General features: G+C 39.1%; 1 long non-coding RNA gene across 1 annotated transcript; it reads right to left on the minus strand.

Moving 5' to 3' along the window:
• Nucleotides 1-6143: 6143 nt before the first annotated feature.
• Nucleotides 6144-8485, minus strand: LOC114549232 (uncharacterized). The gene is made up of 3 exons (XR_003691520.1): nucleotides 8405-8485; nucleotides 7241-7313; nucleotides 6144-6210 (listed from the first exon to the last, which is right to left on the minus strand). It is a non-coding gene; the product is annotated as an uncharacterized LOC114549232 (long non-coding RNA).
• Between the last annotated feature and the right edge of the window lie 6427 nt (nucleotides 8486-14912).

The following is a 14912-nucleotide window of genomic DNA, read 5'->3' on the forward strand; positions in this document are numbered from 1 at the left end:
CGTCCAAAGTCTAACTTATACAAAATGCTGCTGCCTGCTTACTAAATGAAGCTACCACATCACTCCAGTCCTTGCTGTTCTTCACTGGTTAACTGTGAGTTTTAGGATTTATTTAAGGATGTGCGCTTTTCTTTTTGCATCACTTCTGTATTTGCGCATTTGTGTATTTGGTTGTGTTGTGTGTATTTAATTTACGTGTACTTTGTTACTGAGTGGTTCTCTCACATGCACCCAAGATGAGGTGATTCCTTTCATTTTAAGATCTAGATAAGTTTTTTATATCCTCTAGACTCCACTATTACAATAAACTTTATGATGGTATCAGCAGATAAAACGTCCAAATTCTACCTTACACATAACCCTGCTGTCACGCTTTGAATGTGTCTTACTATACAGGGTGACCACATCACACCAGTCCTTGCTGTTCTTCACTGGTTAACTGTTAGTTTCAGGATTTATTCTAGGATGTGCTTTTCTTTTTGCATTGTTTCTATATTTGCAGCGCGTTTGTGTATTTGGTTGTGTTGTGTGTATTTGCAGCGCGTCTGCTAAATGCTGTGCATGTGTTGTCAAATTAATGAAGATGTTTTCTTAATTTGCATGTTTTTTGTCTATTTGTGTGCATTTCATTAAGTTGCAGTGTGTTTGCCCCTGTCAGCCACTGTAGATATACATTTTTAAGAAGTAATTGTAATTAAATAGATATTAAGGATTGACTGAAATGTGTTGAATGAAATGTGACCACACCCAAGCTTCAACAGAGACTTTGTCACTGATTTATGACTTTCGCACAGTGAGAACTCACAATACCATCTCAGATCAGATGACTTGGAGCAGTTGGACAGCCTCGGTGTGAGCGTCCTAAGAATGAATTTAGATTCTGTTGAGGACATCACACAGTATAGACAGAGGAAGTTTAACAGGGGGATGACTGGGATTAAGTGGGTCGTGTTGGTGCTGGTCCTGACCTTTCTGAGTCCTGCAAGAGGAGGTGAGTGAAGACTTAACAGCCCGTCTGATCTAATTCCAGTCTGAACAGAGAAAACAGACATGTTTGAACTTGGTACTTTGTGTTGTCATGGTTACTTTCACCAGAGAAAGGAAGCAAACCAGTAAATATGATTAATAAAGATATATCGAATCATTCAGATAGTTTTGGTGTTGTGTGCCATTGTTAAAGATATTATCCTCTTAGTTTGTGCTACTTAGAGACAATTTTCACATGAATGGAGGCAGAAATGTCAAAACTCTTTTTGGCTCTAAAAACAAACAAACAAACAAAACAATATCTATAATATGTACAAATAGATACGAAAAATAAACTTTTCTTTAACTTAGCCTGGACTTTGCTACTTGACATTTGACCCTTTCTTGGAAACAAAATCTTGGATTAGGAAACCTTGTTTTATTTATGACTCAAATATGAACTAATGGTAGTTAAAAAGTGGACTAAATACAGTATCTCACAAAAGTGAGTACACCCCTCACATTTTAGTATTTCATTATATCTTTTAATGGGGACAACACTGAAAAGAATTACACGTTGCTACAATGTAAAGTATTAAGTGTCCAACTTGTATAACAGTGTATGTGCTGTCCCCTCAAAATAACTCAACACACAACCATTAATGTCTAAACCGCTGGCAACAAAAGTCAGTCCACTCCTATGTTAAATTCCCATAGAGGCAGGCAGATTTTTATTTTTAAAGGACAGTTATTTCATGGATCCAGGATACTATGCATCCTGATAAAGTTCCCTTGGCCTTTGGAATTAAAATAGCCCCCCCACATCATCACATACCCTTCACCATACCTAGAGATTGGCGTGGTTTTATTTCAGTTAGCCTAATAGCTGGTTTGATTTAGGGCTGTCTTCGACTAAAGATATTCTTAGTCGACTAACACTTATAGGATTTTGTTGACTAATCGATTAGTTGATTTAATTGACAGAGCTGTGTGAGCTTTGAGAGGTGGTTAAGACTAGAAAAGCACAATATAAATGTAGTTAATTAACCATCTGTAAAACTGACTTTCTCCACAATTAATCCTGCAAAAGCACCACTTTAAATCTTGTGTTTACCATAAATGTGCTCAGAAGTTTCCTGAAATAAATAATTAAGCATGAATAAGCATAAAAAATGACTAATGGACTAAAGAAATCTTAGTCGACTAAGACCAAAACGACCGATTAGTCGACTAAGAGGTGGCAGCCCTAGTTTGATTTGCATTGAGAGATGATTTTATGGAAAGTACCCCATGCCAATCTCTAGCATGCATGTCTTTATGGTGGGAAGAAACCAGAGCAAACCCACACAAGCACGGGGAGAACATGCAAACTCCACACAGAAAGGCCTGAACCCAGAACCTTCTTGCTGTGAGGCAGAAGTGCTAACCACTGAGCCAGCGTGCTCCCTGATGTTGAGTTGTGCTGACTTATGCCAAGAGGGGTTTCAGTTACTTAGTCAACCATGTAAAGAGGTGGGAAAAAGAAAAGAAACAGCTGCATGCATCACTGGGTTTGGATACGTTACTGCTCTATCTCCCAGTGTCAATATACATCAAGCAGCAATGTCATCTCCCACATTACCACCATTTTATATAAAGAAAACATTATTTTTTCTTACAGCTCCAATTCATAAAGTTGACATTCAGCAGGTAGAGAACAGGATCACCTGCAGCTCAGAGGGGATCTACCCTCAGCCTGAGCTCACCTGGTCCACCAGCCCTCCGTCCAACGTGAGCTTGGAGAACAATCCCACAGTCCAGCAGACTGAACAGCTGCTCTACAACATCACCAGCTCTCTGATAGCTTCAGTTACTGATCTGGTCTACAGCTGCACCATCAGCACGCGCACCAACAAGAGGACAGCTACTTTGTTTAAACTAAGTAAGTGTTTCTAAGAAGACTCTTTTAATCTGGAACCAGATTCTGATCAGAAATACCAGATATGTTATTACTTCTTTTTATTTTTGTGTTTTATCATTTCAGCTTCTATCACTTTCCATCAGTGGTTTAGCAACGAAAGGCAAGTCCCCTGCGTTCCCTTAAACCCTCCACTAACAGGCCTCGTCTGGAGGTTCAACCACAGTCAGATCATCCTGAACCAGACCGGAGCCAACGTCCCCTACACAGTCTCAGAGGAGTGGAGGCAGCAGGTGAAGAGTGTGTCTGAGTCAGGGAGCCTCACACTAAAAGACTTCTCTTCAGATCAAGAGGGGATCTACACGTGTGAACTCAGTAATGCTGAGGAGACCTACGTAACCAACACTCTTCTGAGGATAGAGAAAAGTCAAGGTAAGGGAGCAGGAGAACTGTTAACATGTGAAATAATAGTTTTAATACACACTCAAGTATTCCCACTTACAGTTTAGAAAGAGAGTTCCTCACTGTGCTGCTGAGGAGCACCATGAAATCATAAACCATCAATCCCAGACAGGGTTCAATCTTTATGTTTAATGTAAACATTATGTGCAGATTAATTTGTTTAAATGAACATAAGAGGTAACAGGTGTTAACCTTTCTCACTATAATAACCCACAGGCAGTGGTGGAGCCACTCACATCTTTTACTTACACACCAGATAAAGAAACTATTTGATTTAAATTGCTGCCCTTGTTGTTTGTTAACCTCTGGTAAGAGCTTTCTGTTTGATCGTCTGTGGTTGATAGGGATGTAACGATGCATTGTGAATCTGTTAAAAATCCCCCCCCCCCCCTCCCTCCCATAGTAAAGGTTCACATTACAGCTTGATGTTACGTAGTTGTCGCTGCACGTGTGGAAGTTTGTTTGAACGATTAACTGAACGATTGATCATGTTGCAGGAATTGGAGTGGTTGTTCCCATTGTGGTTGTTGCCATTGTAGTTGTAGTCTTGCTGATTCTACTCTACAGATATAGAGCAAAACTTTGCAAAAAGTGTAACAAGGTAAATAGCAATTCTGCCTACACCTTCATTTATTTTGTGTGTGTAGTTTGTGCTAATGCTAATGTATTTTGACCTCAGACAAACAAGCCAAGAGGACAGCTGCAAACCAGACGTTGAAGCAGTACCCTTAAAGTAAGTATTCGGTATATTTTGTAATAACAATAGCACTGCTGCACTAAAGGAGAATATTATAATATTATTATTATATTATTTATTAAGCCTACTTTAAATTTGCTTCAAACATTCTGCAGTGCATCACATGTTGTAATCCATTTCATGAATAAACATTAAACCTTGCTCCTCAGTTGAAAGTTGAATCTAGCCTGATTGATGAATAAACTTCTCGTTTGTAAAGCAGCATGTTTTTAAGGATTCATTCCCTGGAGGTGAAGTCAGTTTCCTTTTTTAACATCCAGGCCAGAATACTACAGATGTAAAATAGCCTTTTGGCTCATTCTGGCATTTTATTAATTTGCACTGTTCCCTTCCTAAATAAACTGAATTAAATTAAATTCTCCATTCAGGTGTCAGGTAGCAAAGCATAACATGCATGATATGAAACAATTTAAAACTAAATTAACTCAATAAAAGGAGGATAAAACAACTGTCCTCATGTTTGCTGTGATAGTTTATTGTCCTCTGCAGAAGTTGTTTATAATGAACAATAAATGGGAGATTGGGAGTTCAATGTGTTTCAGGACTGAATTCTGTTCATTTTTGTTTACAGGGAAAATGAAAATAACATAAAGCTTGAAAAGAAAAACATGTCATCAAACAGCACTACAACGCAGAGCTCTGGAGAAACCAAAGACTAGAGCGTTACTGTACTAATGGACAAGAGAGGTTCCACATAAGCAGAGCTGGAGACAAACATACCTCTACACCGGGGAATGGAGGATTAAATGACTCTCTGATACACTGATGTGAAATGGAAATGGACTGTTTTTAATATAGCGCTTTTCTAGTCCTAACGACTACTCAAAGAGCTTTTAAATAGTACAGGAACCATTCGCACACTATGGCCGAGGCTGCCAATCACCATCGTCTTGGGCGCCGGACGCAGCAACGGTGCCGCTGCAAAATAACCTCGGGAAGAACTTGTTTTAGTGGAACATGTGCACGTAGGGAGGCGAGCTCTGGAATTAAAATGGCTGCGTGTGTGTGATGAGAATTTTACTCATAAAAAATTGATTGTGGGTTCTACCTTGGAGGATGTTTTCCGAATCAACCGGAGTTTAGGCGCTAACACAAAGAAAGTGGAAGGTGAGGGACATCAGCGGCACCGTAACTATCCCGTAAATGAAACGTCGCTGATATAGACTATGTTGATATTGACAGAGCGTAGTTCCTTCCCTGATTCTTCCCAAAATCCACTATCATCTCTTTAGTCTTGGTGACATTTATGAGTAGGTTGTTGTCCCGACACCAGAGGGTCAGCTCCTTTCCTCCTGTCAGGGAGGCTTCTCATTGTTTTCTGGGATCAGGCCCAACACAGCTCTGTCCTCAGCCAACTTGATGATGGTGTTGGAGTTAAAAGTAGCTCAAACTAAAAGGTAAAGAAGAAGTCATTTAAAAAGCACAATTACACAACAAACCAGACGGATAAAATGACTCACACTGAGACAAAAAGTATTCTGGTTCGTCTATTAAAGGACACGTTGATATTAGTCATCCACAGCGCTGTGGATGACTTTATTATCTATAAGTCAGATAATAAATGGTTAACTCATACAGACTAAATGTGTAGAGTTAGGGCTGCAGTTAGTTGACTTTTCACAGCTAAATCATCAGTGCTGTATGAACATCTTTACGCTACATACGCTATATACGCTACAACCCAAATCTCAAGAATTATTCATTTTAAATCTGAGAAAGTTAATCAACACTACTTCATTGTTGGTCATATCAATTTGCTTTCATATCTGCACTTGTGTTAAAGGTTTTGTAAACTGAACAAGGGGAAATATCAGCAACTATTAAATGTTGCCGTGAATGTACAGATGTTTTTTTTCTGATTGCTGGAGTGACCATGATTAAATGCAATGTGTGTATTTTGACTGTTGTCTTTATTGTAAAATAAACCAAAAGGCATCTGAGCTCAACCGAGTCTCTGAAAAAGACTCCACATGCAGACATACACCACACACGGAGGTGTTGACTACCTACACATACAGGACCAACATATTGTCTTACTGACCTCTTCTGGATGAACGTCTCATTTTCTTGCAGCTGATTTCAGTGAGTTCACTTCTCCATGACGACAGCGAGGTGAGGACTTTAACAACTGCAGGTCAGAGCACAACAAACAGCACTCATTGAGTAAATTCATAAAAACACTACTGATTAAATCAAGACATACAGAACTAATCTTGTTTATTCTAGATCATGTGTATTTGTACTTTTTAGTAATCAACAGTAAACATGAAATGAATGTTTTATGTTGATTGGTATTCTTAGGGGTAGGAGAAGGTATAATTTGTCCAAAAGCTTGAGCAAGTTCTTCAAACAGAACATTTGATCAGTCAGTGGAAATAAAACCAGGAGCTATGTGGTATTTATACAAGAACTGTGTTACATAAAATACCACATTGTTCAAACGCAACTAGAACGTTAATTGAACTTATTAGAAACCATACTTGTACTTCAGCACGTGTCTGTCTGATATTCTAGAAATCTTTTCTTTTAGGTTGATATCTCTACATATCATCGCTTACAATCAGGGCGGGTTTCTAACCAATGAATGCACCTGTTCCACTTTGACTAGTCGTCATGGAGCTGCCTGTATTATTGCATTAGTGTAAAGGTAGGTTTAGCCACATTAGCAGCATGGCTCTAGTGATGGAAAGTGTTTCAGTCTAGACTATCTCAACAGCTATTGGGACATAGTGTCATGACATTATATAGTTTAGACATTTATGTGAAGTTTTTTGCATATTTTCACACAGCAGAATTTAAATTTTTCTTGATTAGGAATAACAAAGAAAGTAAGAAAACTCCCAGATGTCTGCAGTCTATCGCACATTTGTCTGTTCCTCCTCTGTTGCTCTTTCTTAAGTTTATTCACTTTTTCCTCCATTAAGGTTTTTTGGTGGAGTTGTACTTATCTGAATCAGTCGAGGGATGAAGAGTATTGTATTTGTGACGCCAGAGAATGAATCCCTATAACTTTGGTGATCCCCTTGTCTTTTTCTCCACTGCAGGTCAAAACTTTTAAATGATCTTGTGAAATATCTCAAGATGCCTTTTCTTCTAGCGTTACCAATCTGCTTGTGTAAGGACTCTTCTCACAGGTGTCATTACAGGTGTGGACTCACAGCATGAGCACATGTGGTGCTGGACTATGGATGGGAAAATCCAACAGAAGAAACCTGAAGCCGAGAAACGATCCTGAGGAGGTGACAGAGATAAAAAAGTGTTTAGTTACAGATTACACATTAAAAATAAAACCTCATATCTCCTACAGAACCAAAGCTGAACACTAGATGGAGTCAGAGAATAACTGCTCTCTTTGCTCTGTCGCCTCAGTTAACCTCTTCTTTATCAATCTCAAGCATTTGTTTTTCTTGGTTACTAAATTATTTTTAGGTCTGTCCCTGTGTAGGGATGTTGCGATTTTTTTTTTTAATTGCTGATGATACTGTATGTCCTGATTAAAAAAAAAACCTTGTTCCATTGATTTGTCCATTATTATTATTATTGTCTTTGTAAAAAACAAAATGTCCTGCAGCTAAAGGACTCTAAATTGTACAAAATTATAATAACCATTATAGCCCTTCAGCCTCTGCAGCATTAACATTTAAAATTTGTGTACTTTTTTACTTAGAGTGGTTCTCTCACATGCAGCCAAGATGAGGTGATTCCTTTCATTTTAAGATCCAGATAAGATTTTTATATCCTCTAGACTTCACTATTGCAATAACCTTTATGATGGTATCAGCAGAAAAAACCCTCAAAGTCTAACTTAAACAAAACGCTGCTGCCTGCTTACTAAACAAAGCTACCACATCACTCCAGTCCTTGGTGTTCTTTACTGGCTAACTGGGAGTTTTAGGATTTATTTTAGTCTGAAACTGCTTGTTTTTTTAAGCCTCCTGTCTTTATCTGTGATCCACTAACTCTCTACGAGCCTGATCACTGCTTAGGATCTTTAAACCTCTTCTTAAGACTCTTTATCTCATGGGTTTTTAACTTTGTTAATTGTTGTTATTCTTTATTTATACCACAATACATGATGCAGCTTGGTTTTTAAAAGATGATATATATATTTTAAGAAGTAATTGTACTTAAATGGATATTAAGGATTGAACGAAATGGGAACACACCAAGTTTCAACAGAGAATTGGCACGGATTTATTACTTCCGCTTAGTGAGTACATTTGAAATCATCACATCAGATGACTTAGTCAGAGCAGTGGGCCGGCCTTGGTGTGTGCCAGACATGAAACCGTGAGTACACTTGAGATATGGCATCAACTTACAGTAGTCACACCAGTTGGACGGCCTTAAGGTGAGCGTCCTAAGAACTGGATTTAGATTCTGTTGAGGACATCAAACAGTAAGGACAGAGGAAGTTTAACAGGAGGATGACTGGGATTAAGTGGGTCGTGTTGGTGCTGGTCCTGACCTTTCTGAGACCTGCAAGAGGAGGTGAGTGAAGAGTTCACAGCCCAGAGATACCAGACGTTAGTCAGCGTCGTCATGGTTACTTTCCCCAGAGAAAGGAAGCTAAACAGGAAAACATAATACATGAAAATGGATTTAATCATTCAGATAGATTTGTGTTGTGTGCCATTGTTATAAGATATAATCATCTGAAACAAAAAGACATGAACTGAGTTTAGTTTGTGTTACCTAGTGAACATTTTTACATGAAAGTTGTTCACAGCAACCAATGTGAGGAAATACAACCAGCTGTTGAGTTTCACTGGTCTGAGCACGATAAACTTTCCTTGTATGGAGGAGGAAATGCATCTCAAAATCTTGGTTCATAACTCTGTAACTATATGCATTAATAGCTACATGCCAGTTAGCTGGAAAGACATCTTTTCCTAATGAACTGTTCTTTAGAACAACATTTTTTCAACCACAGAGACATTTTCTGTGCATCATTTTAGAAACATTAACCTAAAGTTCAGCCCTTTGTGTTGGTATTTTTTTTTTTAACATTAGGATGTTCACTAGAGTTTAAAGTAAAGCTCTGTTGGTTTGAACAAAGTTCGTCTGCACAGCATGAGTTTATGTAGATTGACCCACTCACTGATATTTAACTTACAAATGAAAAAACTATATCCATAATATCTACAAAAGTGCAAAACACTTCTTTTCATTTAGGTCAAATATGAAGTGGCAAAGATACAAACAGAATCTTGTATTAGGGTAATATTTATATTGATAATTAGATATAAAGAAGTAGTTGTATTTGTAGTAACAAGTAGACTAAAGTAAATTAACTCTGCTGTATGTAGTCGAGGAGGGGGGCCCTGTAATTATCATGTCAGCTGTCTAACTGGAATCCTGTCGGGGTGCATTTCTACTGTACACTCACACAACACACAACCACACAGGGTGTATCTAACTCTGCTAAACCTGTCAGGATACATTCTTACTGAAGTACACACACACACACACTAATTGAATAATAGGGATCAGCAGGTATCAGAGACAGTAGAACAACAACAAGGAAATACTTTCATCAGGAATTTAAAACAACCTGCAGCTGTGTTAAATTCCTGATGAATTTCCTCATTACTGAAGAAGGTTGCTGCGGTTACCTGAAGAACTCATTCCATGTCTCTCTCAGAGAGAGAGAGAGAGAGAGAGAGAGAAGACGTCTCATGTCGTATGATCGTTAACGAATTTAACATTTCAGCAGAGGTGTTCATTTCCATACAGGTTTAGTGGCTTGACAGTTAACGTGAAGTAGGGGATTTGTTTTGCGGGGGTATTTTGGCGACGGTAATGTTATTAGGGTTGTACATAAGTTATCAGTAGACCTAATTAACCCAGGGTGAGTCTGATGAAAATGCTGTGTCTGCCCGGTTCAACTCTGAGATTTTCTCGCATTGCACAGCGCTGTGAAGGAATAATCTCAGAGATTACCTTATGTACTTACTCGTGCCCGTAGCAAGACACCTGTCAAGTTTGAAATCCATCGGACTAACAGTTCGAGAGATATGTGCACAACACCCACCCACACACAAACACACACACAAAGACGTTCCTGCAATTTATATATACAGTATCTCATGAAAGTGAGTACACCCTTCACATTTTAGTAAATATTTCATTATATCTTTTAATGGGACAGCACTGAAGAAATTACCCTTTGCTACAATGTAAAGTGTACAGCTTGTATAACAGTGTAAATGTGCTGTCCCTTCAAAATAACTCAACACACAGCCATTAATGTCTAAACCGCTGGCAACAAAAGTCAGTCCACCCCTATGTTAAATTCCCATAGAGGCAGGCAGATATTTATTTTTAAAGGCCAGTTATTTCATGGATCCAGGATACTATGCATCCTGATAAAGTTCCCTTGGCCTTTGGATTTAAAATAGACCCCCAACATCATCACATAGCCTTCACCATACCTACAGATTGGCATGCGGTACTTTCCATAAAATCATCTCGCAGTGCAAATCAAACCAGCTATTAGTCTAACTGACATAAAACCATGCTAATCTCTAGGATTGGTGCAGGCTATGTGATGATGGGGGGCTATTTTAATTCCAAAGGCCAAGGGAACTTTATCAGGATGCATAATTTATGGAGTGTGGTCTAGACCTACTCTATCTGTAAAGTGTCTCGAGATAACTCTGTTATGATTTGATATTATAAATACAATTGAATAGTATCCTGAATCCAGCTGACTTGGATTGTGCTGTCATTTTCTCTGAACTGAACTTTGATGGATGTCTCTTTACCTGATGTGTTGCAGATGCTGAGGTTTCCTGTGTTTTCATCGAGAGCTGCATCTTACCGTGCAGTTTTCAGTCTGTTGGTGAAGCAGTCATCCACTGGTATCAGATGACAACAAAAGCCACTCTGGCTCATTCCTACTATCACAACCAGGACCAGCTTGGACTCCAGGACCAGCACTTCAGAGGCAGGACGTCTCTGTTCAAGGACCAGATCTCCAGAGGAAACGCCTCGCTCCGGTTGACGGGGGTGGAGGTTCAGGACCAGGGAAGATACAAGTGCTACACCAGCACCATCACTGGCAACAAGGAGTTATTTATCAACTTAAAGGTGGACGGTATGAGAAACACACAGTTATCACAGAAAACACATATTAATAACTCCTTAAGTTAAAAGTTATAATTTCAGAAGGTAGCTACCTGGAACACAAGTCGGGGCCTGATCACCCCCGGATGGGTCTCCCGGGCGAGGGTGTATGATGTTAAGACCCTAAACACCTGATGACCCAGTCTATCACTGACGATGTGTCCAGGTTGCACTGCAAAAGCTGACTCTAGTGGATTCAATGAGTCCAGTCGTATTCATGTGTGATGATGTCCCCACATTAGACATTTCATTGTAGTGAGACCTTTTTTAAAACTTTACCTCACTGTATACTATAGCAGTTAAACAATTAGATTTAAAAACGTGCATTATATTAAATCCTAACCCCTGTATATTGTAGTGGCAGATTCTTGCCAAATCACAGCCCTACTCTCTAGTCCAATTAAACTTTGTATCTCTCCAACTTACTCAGTGACATGTGAACACACACTGAAGTACATGCAAGTAGACTACAGGTAAGTAACATGTGTTGGTTCTGTGAGGGACACTTCAACTTTCTTTCTTCAGATCAGTGACAAGAACAGACTTTTAAAGCAGCAGGTAAATGTTCAGGATATTTTTAAGTTCGATTTAAAGTGAGTAAATACAGGGTGTTGTCAAATTGTGTGTGTGTGTGTGTGTGTGTGTGTGTGTGTGTGTGTGTGTGTGTGTGTGTGTGTGTGTGTGTGTGTGTGTGTGTGTGTGTGTGGTTGGAAAGATACTTTTAGTACCGTTTGATTGGCAGATCAATCAAGGCAGAAACAACACAGCACAGAGCTCCAAAAGTCTCCCACATCACCACTTTAAAACAAGTTATTATAAAGTTAATCTTCTTCTTTTCTTTTTTTCTTGCAGCTCCTGTGGATAAAGTCGACATTCAGCAGGTAGAGAACAGGATCACCTGCAGCTCAGAGGGGATCTACCCTCAGCCTGAGCTCACCTGGTCCACCAGCCCTCCGTCCAACGTGAGCTTGGAGAACAATCCCACAGTCCAGCAGACTGAACAGCTGCTCTACAACATCACCAGCTCTCTGATAGCTTCAGTTACTGATCTGGTCTACAGCTGCACCGTCAGCACGCGCACCAACAACAGGACAGCTACTTTGTTTAAACTAAGTAAGTGTTTCTAAGAAGACTCTTCTAAAAACAAGTCAGAAAGTAAAATGTCATCATAACACAACAGATTAGAAAACTCACTTTTACATTTTACCACACACACCAGTTAGACGGCCTTAAGGTGTGAGCGTTTTTAGAACTGGATTTAGATTCTGTTGAGGACATCAAACAGTAAGGACAGAGGAAGTTTAACAGGAGGATGACTGGGATTAAGTGGGTCGTGTTGGTGCTGGTCCTGACCTTTCTGAGTCCTGCAAGAGGAGGTGAGTGAAGAGTTCACAGCCCAGAGATACCAGACGTTAGTCAGCGTCGTCATGGTTACTTTCACCAGAGAAAGGAAGCTAAACAGGAAACATAATACATGAAAATGGATTTAATCATTCAGATAGATTTGTGTTGTGTGCCATTGTTATAAGATATTCTCATCTGAATCAAAAAGACATGAACTGAGTTTAGTTTGTGTTACCTAGTGAACATTTTTACATGAAAGTTGTTCACAGCAACCAATGTGAGGAAATACAACCAGCTGTTGAGTTTCACTGGTCTGAGCACGATAAACTTTCCTTGTATGGAGGAAGAAATGCATCTCAAAATCTTGGTTCATAACTCTGAAACTATATGCATTAATAGCTACATGCCAGTTAGCTGGAAAGACATCTTTTCCTACTGAACTGTGTTCTTTATAAAAAACATTTTTCAATCAAAGAGAAATTTTCTGTGCATAATTTTAGAAACATTTCCCTAAAGTTCAGCCCTTTGTGTTTGTATTTTTTTAACTTTAGGATGTTCACTAGAGTTTAAAGTAAAGCTCTGTTGGTTTGAACAAAGTTTGTCTGCACAGCATGAGTTTATGTAGATTGACCCACTCACTAATATTTAACTTACAAATGAAAAAACTATATCCGTAATATCTACAAAAGTGCAAAACACTTCTTTTCATTTAGGTCGAATGTGAAGTGGCAAAGATACAAACATGATAATTAGATATAAAGAAGTAGTTGTATTTGTAGTAACAAGTGGACTAAAGTAAACTTAAATCTGCTGCATGTAGTCGAGGAAGGGGGGGCCCTGTATTTATCATGTCAGCTGTCTAACTGGAATCCTGTCGGGGTGCATTTCTACTGTACTCTCACACAACACACAAACACACAGGGTGAAACCAGAGCTACGTTCTACGGAGTAAGAAACAAATGAATTATGTACATACACAAACTTGGACTAGGGAAAGATTTTCATTGATAGTTAGATATAAATACAGCAGGTAACAAGTGGAGTATATTAAAATAAGTCAGGTGTAAAGTGAGAGAGGGCTGAAATGATTATCATGTCAGCTGTATCTGACTCTAACTGTACACACACACACACACACACACACACACACACACACACACACACAAATTGAATAATAGGGATCAGCAGGTATCAGAGACAGTAGTAGAGACAGTAGTAGACTGAAGAATCCAACCCATGTCTCTCTCATCTCTTATCATCATTTGTGTGTGTTTATAATTACTAGCAGTAGTGGACATCATTCTTTCTCATTACTATTATGGTTTTTTGATGAGTTATTGTAAACTGTCATTGCTTGGCTGTAAAGGATCACAGGTCAAAAAGGGTTACAGAAAAAGGCTTCTTTGCTAAAAAAAACAACAAAAAAAACAATGTAAAATAACAGAAGACAAATATTAATAACTCCTTAAATTAAAAGTTATCATTTCAGAAGGTAGCTTACCTGGAACACAAGTCGGGCATTATATTAAATCCTAACCCCTGTATATCTTATTGGCAGATTGTCACCATATCACAGCCCTACTCTCTAGTCCAATTCAACTTTGTATCTCTCCAACTTACTCAGTGACGTGTGAACACACACTGAAGTACATGCAAGTAGACTACAGGTAAGTAACATGTGTTGGTTCTGTGAGGGACACTTCAACTTTCTTTCTTCACTTCAGTGACAAGAAGACACTTTTAAAGCAGCAGGTAAACGTTCAGGATCTTTAAATTGGACTTAAAGTGAGTAAATACAGGGCAGGGCTTAATTTGAGCCAGAACATGTTCCAGCAACACAGTCTCACTCCCTACTCGTCAAATGTATGACGAGTAGGGAGTGAGACTGTGTTGGTTCCAGCACCTCCAACGTTGGATCCGGAACCTTTTTTTTATTGGATCCGGCACCTCCTGTGTCACCAGGAAAAATGAATCGCCTAAATGAAAAAAATAAACTACTGTTTATGAAGGGTTCAATGTTGTTACCCGTCTTGTTAGTCTTTATTCCCCACTGAAGTTCCACAAAAATCTTGTGTTTGCATTGTCGATGCGTTTTGAGGTGAATTTTCAGGGTAAGACGGAGGTGGGAGACGGAGGTGGGAGAGGGAGGTAGGGAGGGAGGGGAGGCACTTCAACAGCATGGCGCTGCACTTCTAGTGACACAAGCGCTTGTGCTGGTTGAGATTGCTGTTATAGCCTCATTTCACTCAGGGGAAAAATGTCAAAAAGACAACAAAGTTTGCTTAACTTTTTCAAATACGCTGGCCAGTCGGATCCCAAACAAGCAAAAAACGTTTCTGCAGATCAAGAATGTGGAGA

This window comes from Perca flavescens, chromosome 22 (assembly GCF_004354835.1).
Source record: "Perca flavescens isolate YP-PL-M2 chromosome 22, PFLA_1.0, whole genome shotgun sequence".
Lineage (NCBI taxonomy): Eukaryota > Metazoa > Chordata > Actinopteri > Perciformes > Percidae > Perca > Perca flavescens.